Here is a 22,300-nt window from a genome sequence, read left to right on the forward strand (position 1 = left end):
GTTTCCTGAGAGCCTGAGCGATTAAAGAAATTCTTCTTCCTTTTGAATTCAAAACATTTTCCAGAGCTGCCTTCTCTTCCCTGAGTAACACTATCAATCTGAGGCAGGGCACTGAAATATCTACACCAACACTGCCAAAAACAGTCTTGCATAATTCCAAGCAGTTATGCAGCCTTTAGTAAATCACCTAAGCACAAGCAAACTGCATTAGGCAGTGCAGAAAAAGGCGCATTCCAAATGCTGGGGACAAGGAGTACCCAAGGAGGCTTCTGTAGACAAACAGGAAGGGAAGACAAAGTACTAGCCCCAGCCCCTAACACACAATATCAGCAGCTTGTTACTGTGTGTGTGAGTGCCCTTTACATGTGCAGGTGGGTTTATCTGAGACAGGAACCAGGTTAGAAGAAGGGAATCCTATAAATCTCAGCCCAGTGCTGCAGTCCAAGAACTATGTACTCATTTTAGCAATTCTGGCTATAAACAGTGCTGGTTTTATAGTCCTCCGGCAGCCCTCAGCATCTCCAGAGGGAGTAGCAATTCCTTGCAGAACTGAGACCATTCTCAAGAATATTGTAATATTAAAAAACAGACAAACAACAACAAAAAACAACCAATAAAATAAAAAGGTCAAAAAGAAACCCCAAAACCAAATCAACGTGGCAGCATTCAAAGCTGAGCTTAGTTCTTCTTTTCCCAAATAACAAAGTGACCTCCTTACATTTCTTACATTAGTGCATCAATATATAAAAAAAACACTATAGAGCACAAACTGTAAGAGAAAGAAGCATTTTGAGGAGTCAGAGAAATTCAGATTACAGTACTTACCAGTTTGCTGGGAATGGATCAGAGGGAGTCAGTGGGACCACTCAGGGACAAATTTAAATTGCAAGGTGAAAGTGGCTAAGCATATGAGTTTCTCTTTCCCATGTCAGAAGCAAATCAACAAATACATGCTTCCTGCCTTTGTGGAGGTAAAGAAAGAGATGAACACTGAATGGCAAAGCCACCCTTTCAGAGATTTTTTAGCTCACGGAAAATGAATGAAAAAGCCCAAAGCCCCCCTAAAGTAAGTGCTTATCACTGAGTTATCTGACCTGGGCTTGTGCAGTACACTCACCAACATCTCAGAGCAGGTATTGGGACCTTGGGTTAAAGCCAGCTAGTGACGAGAACAGGTAATGCCACTTTGCAGGCAAGAAGGGTCACAGCTGGGATCCCAGACCTCCAGCACAAGCCAAACACTGCTCTTCAGTGCTATTTCGAGCATAAAACCCCACCTACCTTCAAACATCACTGTCTGCATTCTCATTTTTCCAGGAAAACGTTGGCAATTATATTACCCTACCAATATCAGTTGTGCATTTGTGTGTTTCTGTACAGCTTGTGCACTGGAAATGTGTTTTGGCTTAAGTTCAAATCCACTTCAGTGCCCCCAAAGAGATCTTTGTTGTTATAAAGGCCTGCTGAGATTGTTTCCAGTTTATACACAACTGTTTCTAAACCCTGGGACCTGTGCTTTTTGGTTGTCTATCACAAAAGAGTGGCAAAGATTAAAGAAGTGTATGCCTTTGGCTGCATACTTTAAAACAAAACAGCCATGGTTTTCAGAAACCTCTTTTAAGGTGTAATAAATCCGACTTTCTAAATGCCCAAGGCTGTGTTTATCTAAAAGTATCTTGGGGGAGATTGCCATGTCTATTAATCTGTTTTCCTGTTTCCTTACCTCAGGGCTTAAAGCCTACATAAACCAACCAGCTAGAATGCTGTTAGAGAAAGTCTCCACAGACAAGTATCTCCCTCTGCTTTCTGCTCTTAAGCAACGCACTCCTGATACAGGGAAGTCATTAAAGAGTGTCATAATGCAGGAGTGGTAGATGAGGGTGATACGATAGGGCCAAAGCAGCATGATCTGTCTTGAAGAAACCTCAAACCTGTTCATGGCCTTTGAAAGAGTTAACAAAACAGTGGATAAAGGACAACCAATGACTATATTTTATTTGCTTTCAAAGGCTTTTGATAAAGTTCCTGAGAAGAGGCTGTAAGGCAAACTTAGCAACCACAAGGTGAGAGGTAAACTCCTGCAGGGATGGGGGGGGAGAGGAGAGCCCACAGTTGAGAGAGCAGAAACAAAGAGGAAGAACAAATGGTCGATCTCAGGATGGAAAGGGGTTACAGGTAGGATGACTCAAGGATTAAAAATAAGACATGTGTTTGGGATGTTGGTGAAGAACAAAAGTTATGGAGTTTTTGTCATGCAAAATTAGGTAGGTGGGTCAAATAGAAAAACATGAGAAATTGCAGAGAATGAAAAAATTAAGAAAACTGACATAGTACATGAAATTAACACACACAAGAGAAGAATGATGCGTAGAGAAGAATACAAACTGCTTATGCACATGGGTAGGTTTTGAATTTCTTTTAAACATCCCAAAACACATCAGGCACCAGTATAGACAACTCAAGGAAACCGGCTCCTGAACATGCAGTGGTGGTTGAGAACAAAATCATCAGTCTTTATTAAAAAGTTAAAATACCAAAACCAATAAAGGAGTATAATCCTGTGATATCATACTAGCACACAGCATGATCTTTTTTTTTTTTGCCTTGGCCACTATATTCAGGTTCAGCCCACCTTGCACAAAGGAGAAACAAGGAAATAGGCTGCCAAAGGACCCAGCAATTTGGGGTTTCTTTTGGCTCTTCCCCTCATGTTCAAGTTCTCTGGGGGCTGGAAAGGTGTAGGCTCTGTCAAAGTCTTTCCCAAGACAAAGGCAGCAGACAACTCTTTTGCATGTGGATTCGCTGTTATCTAGAAGAGATGAGCTCATACCACAGTGTTTCCTGTCAGCAGGTCACTAGCAGCTGCCTGGTTTGATTAAACTTCTGGGAAGGTAGCGTATATGAGACATTTTTGCTTCCAAAAAAGTTAGAAATGACCAACTAGTTCAAAGATTATTGACCACAGTGAAGGCAGAAAGGCACACACACATGCATAGGGACAGCCGGGCTGAAGAAAGCAGCTCTAAAAGTTAATTAAAAATGGCGAGGAAAGTGAAAAGCAAAGTAAACTATGGCAGAAATACAACACACTTGGCTACATCAATACGATATGTATCAGATAAACTCCGTAAGTATCTCTCTAGATATATTGTACCTATACAGCCAGGTAGATTCTCTGTCTTTCCATGTTACACTATAAAAGTTTTGGCATACTTTAAACTAGAGTTATGAAATACATTTTATTTCACTATAATTGGTTTTGTTGGGCTTTGACATCTATCTTTACTAAAAATTGACACTTAAAATCAGTATTTATTTTGGGCTGACAGTTATCAGAGGTTATAGCTTTTGCTCAGTCTCAGGATTTTGGTCATTTTAACAGCAGCAGAGAAGCTTCGCTCTACATCTGAGAAGGTAGGATTCACAGCCAGGAAGCATTGAGGCTTAGCCAGTAGAAGTATACTCTACAAGGACAAAATACACGACACTAACCTCTGGGACTCAGTGCTGAGGAAAATTATGAAAAAATAAGATTTAAAATTACTTTGTTTACTGTATGTAAAGGTTAAATGATGAATTGTATCAAACCTGTTATGGGACTCATGACAACTACACTGATAGCTGTAGCATAACAACCAATACAGGGAGAACAGTAGAAAGACTCAGGATTGATCACTGAAGAATGAAGGTCATCCCAGTTCGCTTCAGCTGTCTAAAAGCTAGGTATTGGAATGCCTCTCCAGTGAAAGGAGAGAGCCAAAACCATATCCAAGGGACCATCCTCTGGAGGTGCCTATCAATTCTAAGTTCCCTCTATAATCCTCTCTGTTGATTCAGAGACATTACAACCTTTTCTGAAGTACCTTAAACAAGATACCAGAATTGGTTCTGGCTAGGATGGAGTTAACTTTTTCCATAGCAGCCTGTACAGTGCTGTGCTTTAGACTTGTATCTAAAACAGTGCTGGTAACACACCAGTGTTTTGGTTATTGCTGAAGAGTGCATGCACAGCATCAAAGCCTCTTCTTTTCCTCACTCTGTCCCCACTTTCTGCAGCAAATAGGTAAGAGGTAAACAAGAGACTGGGAGGAAACATAGCCATGACAGCTGACCTAAATTGGCCTAAATATAATGTCATCCTCAGCAATGAAAACAGGGGTAGAGAAAGAAGGATTTTTTTGGCTTCCAGGGCAGCAGCCGGTGCTTGGAGACTGGCTGTTCTGTTTGTAGGGTATAGTGGTTGATTGCTTGTGGTTTTCCTTTCCTCTTCCCTTCACCAGTTAAACAAGTTTTCTGGGTTTTGTTTTTCCTCTTCTCTCCCCCATCCTGTTTTGGGGGGCAAGGGTGAGTAGGCAGCTGTGTGGGAGTCTGGCTGCTGGACAGGGTCAGCCCACCACAGTAGTAGTTATCCTATGTTCCTAAATGAAACAGCTGCACATTCAAAAGGTGAACCAAGCCAAATGTAGGTCTCATAAAAGGGGAGTAAAACAACACCAAAATGTGTACTTTTGAATAAATCAGAGAAATGAGGGTTGGGTTACCTGTATTGAACGGAGGTTTCTGCAAAGCACCGCAGTAGTATTTTGCTGATTCTAATGATCTGTGTCAGATGACTTTTTGCCTATCTATCCCACATGCATAGAACAGATTTATGTCCAAAGTTGCATCAATGAAGCAGTATTTAATGTGCTCCTGAGCAGTCTGAGTCCTGTGCCTGTGGCAACATCACAGGAAATGCCAATGCACAGCACAGAAAATGTCAGCTTTCCACAAGGCAAGCAAAGAAATGCTATCCCTTTATGCTCATGCAGTTTTCTTAGTTCATATTTGGCTTTCTGAAGGTTTTGAAGCTGGAGCATATGCTAACCTGCTCCACAGCACCATGGCACTTAGTGGGATCAAGGACACTAATGTCTCAGGTTTGATCTGCTATGTGACCACAATTAAGTTACCCCACCATTGTGTGCTTTATTGTCTCTTCCTTTCCTTCACCTATCTTGATTATTAATTTTGATGTAATGCCTTCAGAGAGAGACTGTCCCAGGTTTTTGAGGCATGATAGCAGAGATGGCTCACCTCTCCAATTTATTTGAAAGTGCATGGTTGCTGACACACACAGACAGTGTACTACAGTGAGCTGTGGTGGCAGGAGGTCTCAGAGCTGTTGATCTCCCCTATCTCTTCATAGCTAGAGGAGACTGAGTATGCAGCTGGGTCCCATGGCAAAATGAGGTTTGCCTGCACAAATGCTCCTGGTTTTACTTTCTCCCCATGTCTCCACACCATCACAGCCTTCTTACTACTAAATTTTTCACAAACCACCTAAGCCTCAGAAAAGGCAAGCTGGGGACCATTGGTCACCTAGGGAGCTTTCAGCCCCATCAGGTGTACTGCATAATTGTGGTTAGCCATTAATGAAGACAACTGTCACAGGCATGCTTTCTATTTCTTCAGTGAGCTGTTGTGCAAAGTCTGGAGAGAAAAAGGGAGGAGGGTCTAGGGATTGGCAAGCTGCTGTTAGCAGAAGTCTCTTCTATAAAGGTGAAAAATAATTTCTGTTGATTTCAGACCAAAAGTCCAAAGAGGAAAGGGAGGAGAAAGAGGAGGATCCCAACCCTGGGAGCAGCCAAGCAGAGCAGCGTGTCCCTGGCACAGGAGGAGCGGAGGACATTCCTTCTGCAGGGATTATGCAGAGCTGCTGGAAGTGAAGTCTGAAAAGCGGCAGAACGGAAGCTTGGAAACTGAGCCCTGGACTGAAGTGGTAATTTACCTTATTTGAAATAAAAACAGCTTAAGTTGAAGCCAACCGGAAATTCAGCTGACTTGAAGCTGCAAGCAAAATTAGCGTAACACTTTGCAGGTTGAAACATGGAGAAAGCAGAATGAGGGGTTGAGCTTTGACGGCTGGCAGTGGAAAGAAACTGCTGCCGCTTCTCCAGTCCTATTCAAAATTATCCCTTAAAGCTAAAATCATTGCAAGACCATGCTAGAAGACCATAATAGTGCCTCCTGGCCTTAACTGCAACAAGCAAAAAAAAGATGACTGCAGCAGAATCACCATTAAAAGGAATAAGAGTATGACTAGCCCCCAGATTGGTAGAGCATGGTAAGTACAAATGACAGACCAAAACATCTTGGCCGGGAGTCTGTCAATATAAATCAGTGTAGCTATGCCACTAACTTCCACTGTAAAGCTGGGCCAGTTCATTCCATGAAGAATCCAGATTTTGAATGCCAAGTATGTATAGCCTGTGTGCAAAGTGCACTGTGCTGGGTGGGGGCTGCAGGAGGAGTGGGCTGCAGTCCATTGTGTCACCTTGAAAGACACAAGATGGCTCTTATGACTTATCTTCAGTATCAGAAGCTATCTGATCACAGTGGTAGCCAGATAGGCTAACTCAGGCATGAAAGCTAATGTATCCTGCCACTGCTGTTAGACTACATCCAGTCCCCAAGCTAATTCTTGTAGAGCTCGCTTGTATAATGCAGCGCTACATTTCATTGGCAAACCCTTAAGGAGCATGGCTGCATGTGTGTGCAAGCAAGAGATCACAGTTAAGTGATGCTGTACTCACAGGCTTGTGTATATCTGGGAATTTGCCCATGTACTGACAACTAAAGACCCAGTTCTTTTCCTAAAATTCACAAACCAGCCCTTGTGTCAGTAAATGACTTAATTTGAGAGACATAGTGATTAGCCAGCTATAATAGGGCTTCAAGGATTCTGCTTCTTAGTATTTTCCTTGCACTTACACTAGCAGCAATAAAAGTAACCTCTCCTTCATGTTTGAAACACAAAATACATTCTCAAGCATGGGGATTTTGCATCAGTGTGCCCAGATGCAATCCAGTGTCATTGCATGCAGAGTAAGGTAGTGATGTGCCTGAGCAGCATCATGTTCTTACTGCAAGTAATATTTTTCCAAGGCCTGGTGTAGATTTCCTAGACTGCAAATAGCATAGGAGTCTTACAGAAATAATCTCTTAATAATGGATCTGGAATGCGCATTTTCATACACACCATGCAGAGTAGTCACTGTGTCATTACTGTGCCATTACTGTGCCATCTATCACCATTTTATTGAGTTAATCTGAGTTTTGATACAATATCCCAGTCTCTCTGCTGCATTTACAGGAAAAAGCAGCAGGGTGGAATGTGTGATCAGCATGTTCACCAGTGTTTGCAGTGAAGCATAAACATGAATGAGCCTAGACATGCTTGAAAGCCCAGGAAAGTATTCATAAAACTTGCTCAGTGTTTTTAATGAAGGTGTTTGGAACAGTAAGATCATAGAAGCCATCTCCAACTTGAGGAATAAACACACATCCATGTTGGTTCAGCTGAAGAGAGCAGTGACAGCAAACACACATTTTCTAAAGGAGGCATTTCTGTGTGATTATCTTCTGCCTCTAAAAAAGAGACCCTAGCTGGAATTTTGAAACGAGTCATCTTCTATATATCATGGATTCCACACACATAAAAAGAGCAAAAAATACACAGGGGGCTTTTTTTAAAATCTGTTTTTTCTGGAAAAAAATACTGTTGCAGACATAAAAGTTTATCCAGGCTTGCCCTGGGCACTCCTTGAAATACACTGTATGGACAATACACACTCAAACCTCTGGCTGTCTCTAGGAGATATTCATCCTGTCTCTCCTTGGCAAGCTGGGTTTCCTGTCCAGCCCCATTGGATTTATTGCCTCATTGTGGTGGAAAAAAAATCGAGGCTAGTGACAGACCATATATGGGTATGGAACAACCACGATGAACTACAAGGGGAAAAAAAGAAAAGTGAGTATAATTACAAGTCAATTAAATATAAATCATTACAGGGATAAGAGGAAAGGAGCAGCATGCAGAAACCTGCACGAAATACAGGTGTTCTCTGACTTTCTCCCTCCACCCTGCAGATTAGGAGGGCTGAGGAGCAGTGCCTGTACTGACACTGGGAACAATCTTCGTATCTGCTGGGTGGGATTTCCAGTCCTTGACAAGCACAAAGTAGCTTAATGATGTAGCAGCACTATCAAAGAAAGCAGCAACAGGAGGCTGAAATCTTTTGGCTGGGTTGTTTTGTGCTTCCATTACTGCCTAGTAACACATAACTCTTTATGAGGGCATAAAGTTGCTCTTTACTAATGTTTTTCTCATTCGAAGGTCAGCAAAGCCACAGTGAAAGTTAAAGAGGAGGAGTGCATGGCTCTAATGGGACTGCTGAAAGCAGACAGCACCTTTGGAGAAGAGGGCTTTAATCTGGTATCTCGTAAGAGGCAGCCTGTGACTTCTTCTTTGTCTGCAGCATGGTTGTCATCACCAGAGGCTGTGAGCATGTGTGGCAGGCAGGATGGCAGCTGGGGGGCTGCTTTTGCCATGCTTCAGACTTGCCCAGCTCATGCAAGGCTGGTAAAAAGCCACAAACCCTTCTTTATTCATACCAGAGTATGGGCCAAAATATGACAGGCTGGAGTCAAACCAAAGCAGACCAAGGTAACCTAGTCCCATTAGGACTGGAAAATGGCCTCAGCTCATTCAAGAGTCACAAGCCCAAAGAGCACTTTTTTCAGAGGCACCATTCCAGTTCTGACTCAAAGGCACAGGCAATGTAAAGCAGTGTGGCTCCACAGATGGTTCACACCAAATCAGCTGCTGGCCAGCGTGTTAAAAAAAACACTCAAATTGTCAGTCAGTGCTTCATTATTTGCTTCTTACCCGTTTCTAGTGATTCTATACCAGCTCCGATAGGCGACAGTGCCATTGAGAATCTGCTGATTCAAATCCCTCCCTCCCCAGCAGAAAGACAGTGGGAGCAAGGAAGAAAGAAACCCAACTCGACATTCTATTTTTCCCCCTTCAAATAAAGCCTAAATTGCTTCTTTAATGCACTCGAGGTTTTGAGCAGGGTAGGAAGCTCTGATACAGAATGGGGCTACAATTTTGTTAAAGACAAGCTCTGCAGCAAGCCTGTGAACTCCAATAAATTTGTAACTCTGTTCCCACTCAGAAACAGAACAATAGCCTCTCCTGTTTAATTGTGGATTGCAGTGAGTGGTTTCGTGCTCAAACCCTCTTGTAATGTAGTCCTCTCCTTTTAATCATCAAAGGTGATCTCTGCCAAAGCAGCTGACAGTTGCATTTGATCAAGTGTAATAGGAACAGTCAGATCTTCCAGGATCCTTGTAGTTACCCATTTTCCATGTGTAATTCCAGTCTATTTCATACAAGTTTAATATGACAACTGTATTACAAAATTAGAGGGAGGATTTGGGGTGAGATGACTCACAGATTTTTTTATTATAAAATCTGATATCAAAACAAAAGCCATTTTTTATTCCCAGCCCTGCTCTTGACCCCTGCATGACCTCGAACAACCTTTGATGTCTAGATCCCTTCTTCTACTTGTCTGTCACTGCTATTTAGACTGTGAGCTGAGCAGAGCACCGACTGCCTGGTTTGAGTTCCCAGCGTAACAGCTAGCAAAAAGGAGTGTGCACTTAGAGTTGGTGATACCTGAACATTAACACCTCTCACATATATGTTAGTAGCTGTATAGGTGTTTACATTTATCACAATATATATGTATCTATATCTGTACCCACACAAACGTGCTCCATACTGGTTTTAAATTTAGAATGAGTACTTCAGGGGTGAGAAATCCTGGTTTTAAAACCAAGAAAGAAGACCCATCCTCCATCCTTCAGTACACCTGCACTTCATATAGATTTGCCAGGAGAACTTTTGGACTTTGCCCTGCGGTTTTCATAGTTCAGTTTACATTGGCCCTGGCAAGGCAAAGCAAAATGTCTGTTGTGTGTGCCAGCTGCTATCTAGACCCAGCAGGGATACTCAGAGGTGTCTACTGCCCGGCTGTAGACCACATCCACTATGCAAAGAGGTCCATTCTTTATTTTGTTTCACCACAGGTCGGGAGGATCATCAAATCACTCGCACTTTTGTGAGCTGTCAGCATTTGGGAAGGTGTTTGGTGGTGGGGAGGGGAGGGCGGAAGTCAGTCAAAATGAAAATGGTTTGGTTAATTAATTGCAAGCACTGCTTGAAGGACCGGCACGTATATTTAATCAGTTGCCTAGTAACAAACGGTGTATGATGTGAATGCTATCAGCCCGTGGCGGGAGCAAAGGATGGTCCCTTTCTGTTTTTATCAGCCACCAGCATACATACTCTGGGTGTTGCACACTCTTGTGCTCAGAAGGGCTGCTCTGCTACCTCACAAAAGCCACACAGTGTCAAGGAGTCCCCCCCATTTTGGCTCTGCCATTTCTGCTCCTCCCCTAGACATCTCAGAGGGAAGACTGTCTCTTCTTACAGGGAGTGACCTTTTCAATGGTGAATCAAATGACAAGAAAAATTATCCAGATCTGCCCTCCCCTCCACCCACCTTTTTTTCTTTATGAAGTTATCTACACGTTGGGAATAGAACACAGGCATTGCTGCTGCTCACGTTCTATTACTGACACCAGTGTCACCATTAATGGTATATATCTTCTATAAAAGCCTGTGCAGAGAAAACCAGAAAATCGTTGGCATTGGGGCAGAGGCAGAAATAATAAGAAAGTGGGTTTGTTGGTTTGGTTTTGGGTTCTTTTCTTTGCAGTGACCTTAAAGAAAGAAGGGCAATGGATGGATAGATGCTGGATTGCAGTACATAAAACCAGCCCAAGATAAACTGTACAATTCTGTTTCCTGTAGGTGAAAAAATAACTCATGACCTGACAGACAACTGAACATTGAGTACTCCTTTGGTGCTACTTTTAGGAGGAAATTTGACAACCAGAATTTGCTTGTAGTTTTCCACCACCCCTATGCCATTATGTTAGCTGTGCCTGATAATGCAAGGACACAAAAAACACTCTCACCACCTCTCCGTAGTGTGAAGGAGAAATAACAAGGGAATATCCATAAAATAAAAGCACCCATTTATGTTTTAACATGCCATGACAATGTTTGTGTGTCCTTATCAGGGCTTCCTCTCCTCCCTTCCCCCCCTCCCTCCTCCATTTGTAAATCCCACTGGATAAAAGACTACATCTTCCATAAAGAATTCCCACCAGAAATCTTTATAAATCCTCCATCAGTGAAATACTCTGCTGTCATGCTGAGCAGAAGCTAATCTAATTAAGACAGGATCTGCTAAATTTAATAGCCTGCTATGAATTTTTACGGACATCTGGTAACTGGAAGGTTGGAACGACTCTGACACATCAAATACACATTGTCCAAATGACCAGTATCAGGCCGATTATTTTCCCTTTTTCCAACCCTTGTACCTGATGTAGGATGCAATCACCCCCTCAGGATACAGCCACAACTCCACCTCAAATTAATGGGGGTTAAGGTGTGTATGTGTTGGAAAGCAGAACTAGGTCCCTGATGCTTCCTCCAGTGTTGTTTTTCCTCGATTAGTGAAGGGTCAGGGTAGACATGCATTATATTTCATTGTTTACAAATACTGAAAATGGTATAGCAGGAGTTGCATCATCTATTCATGCATGCATACAGTATCTGCAAGTTATGAACCCAGACTTGCCTCAGTCAAAGCCCTACATCATGGGCTCTGGCTAAGTACAGTATTCCTGGTGGGGACCAGAGGCGCTCCACAATTTTAATCATCTATCCCTGGTGCAGCAGTGAGTTGTTAGCAGGGGAAGGCAGAGGATGGAGGGTAAGGTTGCTGGGATCTTTGTCACTTAAGCTTCTAGTATGAAATCCAGTTGAAACCCTCTAGTTGTCCCCAAGAAATGGTGAACTGAGCTGTTACAAGGCTAGTCCCATCCCATGAGCCGTTTTTTTAGAAGGGAGCACGTTTACAGAAGTGCACATCGTTCTCCCTGTCTTCATGAACCACAGTCTGAGAATGCCACATTAATGAGGTCCTGGTACTTTTGTGGCTTACTAACTCATCAACAAGAAAGTTCATGAACATTATTTCCAGCCAGCAGATTCCACTGGTGTTCAGCTTTCCCAGGCATCACTCTGAGCTGCTTATAATAAAACCACAAATACACACATGCATACATAGTTTACACTCAGAGTTATGTACTTTTCAGACAGGGCAGAAAGCACACAAAGCACAATGCCAGACCTTTCAGAATAGAGAATTTATCGTTTAAAACATGTATTTCCTTATTTGCTGTCGTAAAGAAACCATTTCTTTCAAAATCCCCTCAGCCATCTCTCCCCACACCAATAATAAAGGACTCGAGTAAATTCAGCAACAGTGCGAGTTATGTCAACCTGATGTGATGAGTTGGCACTTGAAAATTTAATCTCTCTACCATCCACCAGCATTAAATCTGTGTAGTGTGACTTCTAAACACATGCCAAAGAGCAGGGAAGCTACAGTGCTGGCTTACAGATTACTTAGGCACTGGCTTCATGAAATGGGAACAAAAACATCTGGGGCCAAGTGGAAAAAACTGGACTTCATCTAAATAAAAAAGCCTCGCTGAAGTAATATAAATGTTGGTATAGTTAAGTTGAAACATCTGTAGTGAAAAGAGACAGGAAATGCAGCTGAAAGGTTTGGATTATCAACTGGTACTTGCACAAGCCTATGCATAGGATAGTCTCATGATGGTCAGTGCAAATCAATGTTGTGCCAGTGGTGCTACATTGATTTGCTCCAGGCAGAGCTTTTGAAGTCAACTCCCTGCCTCCTCTAACAGCAAGGTGGGCACTGCTGTGTTCTCTGAGGAAAAGGGCAGAATAGCAGCTCTACCTCCCCACAGGTTGCCAAACTGGCTAACTTTGTTCAGCCATTCCTAAACACTCATTGCCTTGCATTATAAATGCTGGGGCACCTCAGTCACAAATTTGCAAGCCAGGTCCCAGCTTCCCTTCCTCCCGTTGCACTGCACTGCTCCCTTCCAAACGTAGAAATTTGTACTCACAGAGGAACAGCTTTACCCTAAGGTTAGGACATTTCATACGTTCTTGGCAGGACAGAGGCTTGACCTGCTATGTATTAACTATCTGAATGAACAGAAACAGTACAGTCTGCAGGAAGGTATCTATGACTTTCTTGCAAAGTGACACTGAATCAATTGTGTGGACCAGGCTAATGTTGGTTATTCTTTCTAGGGAAAATGTGAAATTAACTTACAGTGGTGTAATGTGATTCCACAAATGAGGTATACATTTTGCCTGTAATGGCTTTTGATTATCAGTGTCCATGTTTGCTGTTATTCTCCATTCAGAAAGAAATGAGAATGTTTTTCATTTTGTTGATGGTAAATAAAATGAAATTTTAAGTAACATGATCAAAGCATTAGCTAAAAAGTATGTGTAGGTATTACAGTTGGAGATGATTTATGCTTATTCTAAAAGTATCTTAAAAACACATGAGAAGTGAAAAAGTCATGTCCATGGCTTGTAGTTCATCTTAAAATTTACGGTAGATGATGATTATTTCCTTTGCCTGCAGTAGATCATAGAGTAAGAGGGGTTTGTTGCTTTTTAAAGAAGTTCAGTTTGAGTTAGCATTTACAGACATTTTCGGAAGTTCTCGTGAGTACCCTTAAAAGCAAAACAAGACGGGAGAGAGGGAGGCAGGCAGACGAGATACCAAGTAGGCAGTTTCTGAGTGTGTTTATAGCTGGACGGGCTGTTTAAACAATTTTGCAGGACTTTGTGTCCAGATTAATAGCAACATACTAGAGATGTTCATTTACAGAATGCATAAATCCCGTAAGTTAGAAACAAGTGTAGTGTGAGGAATATTCATGGCAGCCTGAACAGGCCACAGATGATAGCTGTTACTCCAGACTATGCCTGTGCCTACATGTCCAGGATATCAGAGCAGCTGCTGTAGTAATAACTAATGCAGCGATTTTCTCCAAACTGAAAGGGGGCAGCTTACATAGGCATTTATCTTGTCACCACCCAAGCAGGACAGTGCCATCCAGCGAGGAGCTCCAAAGATTGCTCCCTCCACCCTACCAGTGGAGAAAAGCAAAGTAGTGATCGAAGAAAGGCTGAAAATTATGTGTGAGAGCCACAGCTTCTGCTAACAGCATGGCAAACTTCTCTTGCTCCAGGCTGTAGGAGCTCATTTCCTCACCCTGGTGTTTCCCCAGACTCCAGCACAAAATGATTTGTCAAGCTCTCCCTGCCATCCAATCCTGACTTACAGCAGACACAAGTCTGCAGACACAGAAACCCACCTATCTTCATGCTGCACATGAAAACCTATCTACACACACTCTTGTTTGTTTGCCTCCAGACTTATTTGTGGGCATATGTACCTCAGGGTAGGCCTACATGTCAACCTGGAGCCCCTGCTGAGGGAGCAGTCTCTGTAAGCTGCGTTTCACTCAAGGAATGAGCAGCCTGGCTGGAAAGCCCGACCAACACAGCTGCTCCTAGGAGCAGCTCATATGGCTCTGCCTTGGGCTGGGTAAGTGTGCCTTCAGCGTTGGAGTGGGACTTTAGCCCTAAATCAGGGAATAATTAGCTTTACAAACAGATTCTTTCAGAAGCCTGTATTTTCTTGGCTCTTCTCTGGGCCATTTTCCATCACAAAAGAGTGCCTTCTCACAGCATGCTGTTCAGTAATGTGTACAGCAAGGTATAGTATGCATCAAGAGACATGATACAGAAAGAGACAGCTGTCAAAAATCAACACATCCTCCTCCTTTTCTGATACCCTTTAACCAGAAAACACTTCAGATGCCTGTGAAATCACAGGTCAACCATTCAGACATAGGGAGCCATCAATTGGCAGCTCTTTCCTTCCAGCCAGCACCTCATCCTCCCATGCAAGGAGTCACCACCCTTTTTCCAGAGCAGCTCAGGCAGAGCTGAAGCAACCTGAGAAAGTTCCAGGCCACCAAAGCCCTTCACTTCTACTTCCATGCACCAGTGCTTTTCTCCGTCTGAAGTGAGGCTCTGGCCTATGTGCATTGGCCATTGCCCGTGTTTGTTGGCCTTTCTGCTCTGTCTGTATATTCCGTATTAGCCCAGAGACCCTCTAAGAGGTAACCTGTCCCCAGTTTCTCAAAGCTTTACTCTAGACTGGGAGTTTACAAAGGTGAAAGAAAATTTAAACCAAGGTTGGTGTGTACCTTAGTAGCCAGTAATCTTACTTTATTAGCTAATGTAGGTAAATCTCAGTGTGTACTGTTTACACTGGCTTTGCACTTGAGACCATGGCTTGGGGAAGCCTGCCCTAATAACCTGATGCTGGAAAGCCAACAGCTGCCACCATGGTGCCAGGGAAGAAGCAACCTGCAGATGCTATTAGAGGAATGGTGTCACTGAGAGACAGGCCAGGATCTCTGAGCTTAGAAATAACCATGAATCCTGATAAAAAAAAAAAATACAGACAAGCCAATGTGAAGAGCTCCAGCCAGAAATTGCACCTGCACACTGGTTAGGGTAATGGTGTGCATTAAACGCACTCCTTCATCTCCATAGGAGCTAGCAGATGTGTTGGCTTCAGTGTCCCTGAGTGGAGTCAAAAACCTTTGAAGTTCTTTTGTGTTGAAGAACAGCTGCAGCAAAGCGCAGCTTAAAGACCAAGCCTACCTGAACTAGTCTTATTTCTGGCAATGTCAGCTAAACGTGTCTTATATCTGGCAATGTCAGCTCCAGGTAGCCTATCGTGGATTTAGGTTTTTACCCTGCTTGCACTTCAGGGAAGGTGGTGGAGCTGACACCGGATGCACGTAACAGGTACGGTAGCGTAACTAATCCAACTTAAACAATTCAGGTTTAAAACCCCACTGAAGTCTAAAAGATATTACAGATTTTACTGCAAAAGAGTTAAGCATAGTGGCCATCTAAAGACTCTGGGTCTGCCTTCTCACTAGTTAGGGTTTTCCAGAACAGTAGTGAGTATATATTCATATCCTGCACTATATAAATATGGCATCACAGCACTAAGGACAATTCCAGCATTCGGAAGAGAGAATGAGGCCAGGATTAGTCAGTACTTGTGGTCACAGTCATGAAGGGGAACCCAAGGGTGATTGCAAACAGCTAAATCCAAAGCAGAAAGAAGATCCTGCTTCCCAGTGCAAAAAAGTCCAAAATTAGGTTAGGAAGAGCCATCCCTAGCCTAATATTGATTATGTTCCCTAATCTAGACAAACCTCTGAGTGTTTCCTTTCAAGTCTTCTGCTTTACCCCCTCAGGACTCAGAGTTTGGTTTCATAGCTGCTATTTTCTACATCAGATGTAAAATGCAAATGCATGGGAAGGCACAACAAAGTTTGAAACTGGCCCAGAAGGAGGCTAGGAAAAATGGAGAACTTGTCTCTGTCTGATGAAAGGAATCAGTAATGCTGAATGTAGGCATAGTAGATAAACACTGTATTAAACAAGCATATCCGTTCTTAGCCCCTAAGCTAGTAGAGCACAAGAAGCACATGCAAAATCAGAAATGTTTGAGTAGTCCTGTTTATTTCAACAGAATTACTTCCATGCTTAAAGTTATTCACGTTTAAATCCTCTGTTGTTCTCCAGTCTTAAAATGCAGTCACTTTTTCATATCCTAAGTGTCCATAATTTTAACATTCAAGGATGTTGTGGGGGTAAGTATTAATTTTGCTATTATTGCAAATAAGAAACTGAATAAGGAAAAGACAGGTCACCTATTACATGAAATAATAGCAATGAGATTGTTATTCCTAAGTATGCTGTCTTGACTCTTTGAGTTTGCTTTCTTCATTAACATAAATAATCCTTTCTACTCATAGGGTACAAAGTTAGTTGCACCATGAATAATTTTGTTTGCATTTTATTTAAATAATTCTACCAATAACTAAGAGCTAAACCCCCAAAGCAGTTCTCTGAAGACTGAAAATGAGATCCACATTCTTACCTAAAAGCCAGCTTAGGTTATGGCATTCTAGAAGTGCTGTCTGCAATTTCAAATGGGCACAATGATTTCAATCCAAAGCCTTGTCAGCCCTTGTATATCTAATCATTTTATTGATTCACACAAAAGCAATGAAGCATGGGTAGGTAAAGATCTCCTATGCAGGACTTATCTTTGTTTCATGGGCATGCCTGGTGGAATTATACTGAAATAATGAATATTTTTAGTTGGTTGAGATCTTGCAACAGAAAATGCACAAGATTTCTTGCAATCATTCAGACTGCTATTTATTTACGAATTTACCTTTATAACCTGGGGTGGTGCAACCCAAAAAGCTGTCAAGTTTTAGTATCAGTTTACTATGGTCTAGGAGAAGTTTTGAAGATCAGCACAAGGAAACTGGAAGTTTATAATGGGCTGTTGCCAGCTAAAACAGTTGGTAGGAAAAGTCCACTAGCCACTGTGCTTGAAAACTCCATGACATGCTGAGCACAAAGAGCCAAACCTCCTCTTCTCTTTGGAGGTTGCTTTCCAGGATTTACCCTGACACTTGCTGAACAGACTGCGTGAAAGACACGTCTTGTCTTGTTCTGCTGGTTATCATTCTTGCTTTTTTTTTTCTTTCCCTAAGAATGATTTCAGCAAAGACCATAAGCTTGTGACAGAGTGAATTTGTGATCTTATCCAATCATCTGGGCTGTTTGCAAAACTTCAGTAGGTGGCAGCGTTTTGTTGATAAATGTTTTGTTATCCAAGTGATCTCATTTAGTGCAACTGTTGCAATATTAATAAACTGAACTTATGATTGCATTTGCCAGGACTGAAAATATTGCCATCCTATCTGGCATTTGCTCTTATCTGAACTGACAACAACATCCATTGTATTTATAAAAGGGAAAAGTCTCTGTGTTTGTATGTGTCAGGGGCAGAGGGGAAAGGGAAAACAAGAGGAGAAGCAAAGGTAGATTAAGATTAAAACACTGATGTTGGATGTTGTTGACCACCTGATTTGTGATTGTAATAGATGAGCTTTCTGGAAATTTTGTTAAATTGCTGCTGGTGAATATATGGCTCAAAAGAATAGTCAGTAGGTTATTTCCTCACCTCTAGCTCACCAGTTCATATCAAGCCAGTGTTGATAGCACCTGAAAGTTGTTAGCACTTGGTAACTCATTTGGTGATCTACATTCAATTCTTACTGGATAGATGAGTATATCAGGGAAAGATCCCATCATAACTACTACTTGAGTAGCCCAGTTATAAAAAACATCAAGACTCAGCCCAAGAAAGAGTCCAGTGAGGATGAAGAGGGTAAGTGCTCCTTTACTGTACTGTTAGAAAAAAAAAAAAAAATTTAACTTCAGTCAATAATACAGCCCCATATATGTATATATATAAACACATATTATTATTGGACCTTAATAGAAATAGATCATTATTTTTATAGGTAGGTTTCTATGTAACATGTTGCCAGTTTTGCCTCTTACAAAAATAACGTCCTTCTTAGCCCAAAGTCCACCACACTGTTCTAAACATAAGGAACAACTTGTGCAGAAGAGGATTGTCCTCACAGTCATCCACCTAGCATGCAGTTACTTAAGAGTAAAAAAAAAATTGTAGTCTCTGACTCCCAGGAAAGAAGATCAAAGTCATTGGTTTTACTACAGGCTCTTCAGATTAAAACTGACTTAAATACACCAGCTTTGGGCTAAATCCCACTACCATTAAGGTTTATCACAAAAGTGCCATTGACATGAACAGAAGTTGGATCAAGCCTGTAGAGAACACATACAGACTAATATAAATCCTCTACAAATTAGGTATGATAAATAAAGCCAGGGTGCTGAAAGAGGCCTTATAGCTACATTTGTATATATGGACATAACTTTTATTATTCAGGAAATTCTCCAAGATTGAGCAATCAAGAAGGGAAAGACAGAATCAATGTTGCTAGATATCAAGGTGATTTAGACCTTGCAGGGGAAATTGCATAAAGATTAAAAGGTCTTTCAGCCTTATGAATGAAAGAGAATTGGAAAGAAGAAAGAGACAACTATGCTGTGATAATGCCATTGTGATCAAACATCATTTAGGTATGTCTCAAATCCTACATAAATACCTTCTCTCTACTTTCAATGCAGATTCCAGTGTTAATTCTAGGGGCAAAAGTACAAATGACAATATGGGACTAAGACATCAGAATAAAATTACACATATAACGTAGAAGCAAAACTCTAATGGCATTAACAGCAGATGTTTATGACAGTTTTCCTTCTCACCATTAGTTCATAGGCAGAGTGCAAGAAGTCATTACTCATTGTAGACCACAGTCATCAGACATATTCCACAACTGGCACTGAAAAAGCTACCAAGGTTTTAAACTCTCATGCTAGCTCTGGATTGATAGTGAATGGCAGTGCCCCTGTTTATAAAGGGAAAATGTAACCTGGATAACTGAAAGAACTGCAAGGATGTTAATAGTCATGTTTAATAGCTGCTAAGAGACCTGACTGAAACCAGACTGGCCCTTCTCACCTGTGAGGAAAGGGAAGTAACGGGCTGCCACTGTAACTGGGATGACCACCTAGGTGAAAAGGCAAAAATTATTAGAACTGAATCATGGATTTTGATGTCACTGAAACCAGAGGTGAACTCGGGGCTTACAAAGGGGTAAGAACTTCACCCCAAGTGTTTCACTGCAAGACGATGCATTTGTTACTTGTGATACGCACCTGAGAAAGGATGCCAGTGTGAACTCATGTGTTTATACCAATCCAGATCAAGTCTAAGAAGAGCAAAGATTTACAAGAGACATCTGACCACTTAATCAAAGCAGGTTGGAACTGTGCCTGAGATGTCTGCACAACCTCTTACAGCAACCCTATACCCTGCCTCAGATAGCTGTGGTGGTGCCAGCCTCCATCTGCCATTCATTAAATTTCTCAGCACCTGCCTCTGTGATTTCACTTACGCTCCATGTCACACTCACAAAGCTGCATTCTTCTCTTTCAAATCTGACCTTAAAAATGCTTCCTTCAAATGAGGCCCGGCAGGCCTTTGGCAGTGCCACCTGAAGAATCATGTCCACCATTGCTGGGCATGAGGAAAAATTTCTTCACTGAAGGGCTTGTCAGGCATTGGAAGAGGGTGCCCAGGGAAGTGGTTGAGTCACCATCCCTGGAGGTATTTAAAAAACATGTAGATGTGGTATTTACATGCATGGTTTAGTGGTGAAAGACACCTCAGCGTCAAGAAAGCTAAAGGTACAGAACTGAAACTCAAATCAAAGTAATTGAAATATATTATGTAAACATACACTGTAGTCAAAGGAATATAAACCCAGAAATTCCTAATAACATGAAAAAGCTCAGTGATGGAAAAGAAGCAGTCATGTTGATAATGATGGAATAAGCAATAACAGGTTTGGATTCCCAATCTGCAAGGCACTGAAGTGCGTGATTATTTCTGTTGAATTCAATGGAAATGCTTTTGTTCAAGTGCCTTGTTTCTGTTAAAATGTCTTATTTTCATGATATAAGAATAAAGATGATCTGTTGAAGCTGAGATGGAGAAGGTAGATTGTTAATCAGCCTAGTTCAACAGGTACTTGTTGCACAAACAAGTTATAGTTGCTGTAAAAAGGGATTTCTTCCTCATGAAGACATGTGAATGGCCAGTGGTATTTATTTACTTCCATTAGTGGGAGGGTTAATATTAAGTATCAGCACTTGGAGACTGAAATACTTTCTGTCTGCAACAAAATGATTACTTGTGTAAATATGCAGTGTGTGATTACAGGTGTTAGTGTGCACATAGGCTTCAGAGAAGAGCACAGCACACGAATAGGAGAATTTTTCCCTGAGTGAGAAAGAACACAGTATCCATAGATGGCCTCTAAAGAATGTGCTAGTTGGGTCAGACCTCTTCAAGGTCTTGCTCTTCAACGAATTTGCATCACTTGCTATGCCTTGGAGTAAAAATAAGGTACTCGCAGCTTGCTCTGATTTAGTTTGCTAACTACAACCTTAATCATACTTGGATGAGAAGGCTAGTATTTACTATACCATATGGCTGCTGGAGTCTGAGCAGAGACCAGTGCGTTGTCTTTCCTGTGGTCTCCCTGAAAGCCTTGGAGATAATCCCACTATCTTGCTTGCACAAGGAGAAAAAGGGTTTCCTCTATTTTATTTCACCTGCACTTGTAACAGTAAGTAGAGCCTAAGACAGGCGAAGCTGAGGCAGTGCCTAGCTACCACGTTCCGTGTACAAAGGCAGTCACTTGGAAGAAACCAACACACACTTTTGGAATAGAGGGCTAGACTTCAGCTACTATAGTATAAAATCAGATTAGCTCCAGAGAAGCAGGATTTATCACCATCTCACAGCAGTGATGCAGTTCTGAGTCTGGCCCACGATGCTGTAAGTACCCAAGCTAAATTCTGTCTCTGTATCAGTGTATGAATACCAAAAGATTTTACAAAGCTTCAAAATAGCAGAAGGGCAAAGAGTGCTCAGTAGATAAGCAGAGAAATAAGAGTTTGCCACTTATTCTTCATTTTGAAATGTCTAATCCAGGTCATGAAGGACCAGGCTAAAACAGGCTTGTTAAGTATGCAATGCCCTGAGGTGTGTGTCAACAATACATAAGTGCTTACTGACTAATCTCTTGAAAAGGAATGGAGGTTGAGGAAAGCTCTGTGGCTGAGAGAGAAATGCAAATGCAGATCGACCCCACAATGAAAAACCTTCTTATTAAACTGTGTTTTATCTTGGAGCAGTCCTTTTTTTCGGAACATATCCAAGCAGAGATAAAGGCATCTTACCATACTCATTAAACTGTGCATGGTTTGATGCAATCAGACTCAGACCATTTGCATATGGATCAGTTTAATCTAGTTCTTCCTGTCTCACACCTATTGTTAATCATACCTAGACTCCCTCCCCCCTTCCTAACAGTCATCCCCCTTCCTCCTCCATTCCTTTCATTCAAGTAGATAGATGAATAGGCATAAGGAGTTCAACATCTTTCTGAGTGATCATCTGCCTTGTATGCTCAGAATGTCCCATATTTTGCTGATTATGTTCTGGTTGGCATCCCATATGCTTCTGATAGTCTCTGTCTTTGCTAATTTAGGAAGTCTGAGGACATGAGAGGAAGAATATCGACTGTAAACCCCAGCTTAGGTTTAGCTCTAGCCACAAATTAGGTGAGATTTGCGTTCTCACCTTATTCAGCATTGTTAGAAGATCTCTCTCTGAGTAGCATGTTAAACTGAAAAAAAGGGAGTCCTTTTCTTTCAGGGGTTGAATATTATTTTTGTATTTAACCAGCAGCGGTGATAGATGCTTGTACATAATCAATCTACAGTGGTAGGGTGACATGATATTTGAATAAGTAGATAGTTTTATCTCTTAGGTGAAATACTGTTTGGGTCTTTTAATAACAGTGCTAGAGCTTTTTA

The 22,300-nt window shown here is 41.7% G+C and overlaps 1 long non-coding RNA gene across 2 annotated transcripts in view; it reads left to right on the plus strand.

The window, feature by feature from the left end:
* Nucleotides 1–5,488: 5,488 nt before the first annotated feature.
* Nucleotides 5,489–22,300, plus strand: part of LOC130597638 (uncharacterized) — a 35,304-nt gene continuing 18,492 nt past the window's right edge. Inside the window, exon 1 of one of the 2 annotated variants that reach the window (XR_008971828.1) lies at nucleotides 5,489–6,106. This is a non-coding gene — a long non-coding RNA (uncharacterized LOC130597638). Of the gene's footprint in view, nucleotides 6,107–19,833; nucleotides 21,258–22,300 lie in introns of those variants that run through there. The other variant, XR_008971830.1, reaches the window with a different exon arrangement.

The sequence above is a fragment of the Pezoporus wallicus genome, unplaced genomic scaffold (genome assembly GCF_028554395.1).
Source record: "Pezoporus wallicus isolate ANWC-B61680 ecotype Strahan unplaced genomic scaffold, APGP_CSIRO_Pwel_v1 contig_3817, whole genome shotgun sequence".
NCBI lineage: Eukaryota > Metazoa > Chordata > Aves > Psittaciformes > Psittacidae > Pezoporus > Pezoporus wallicus.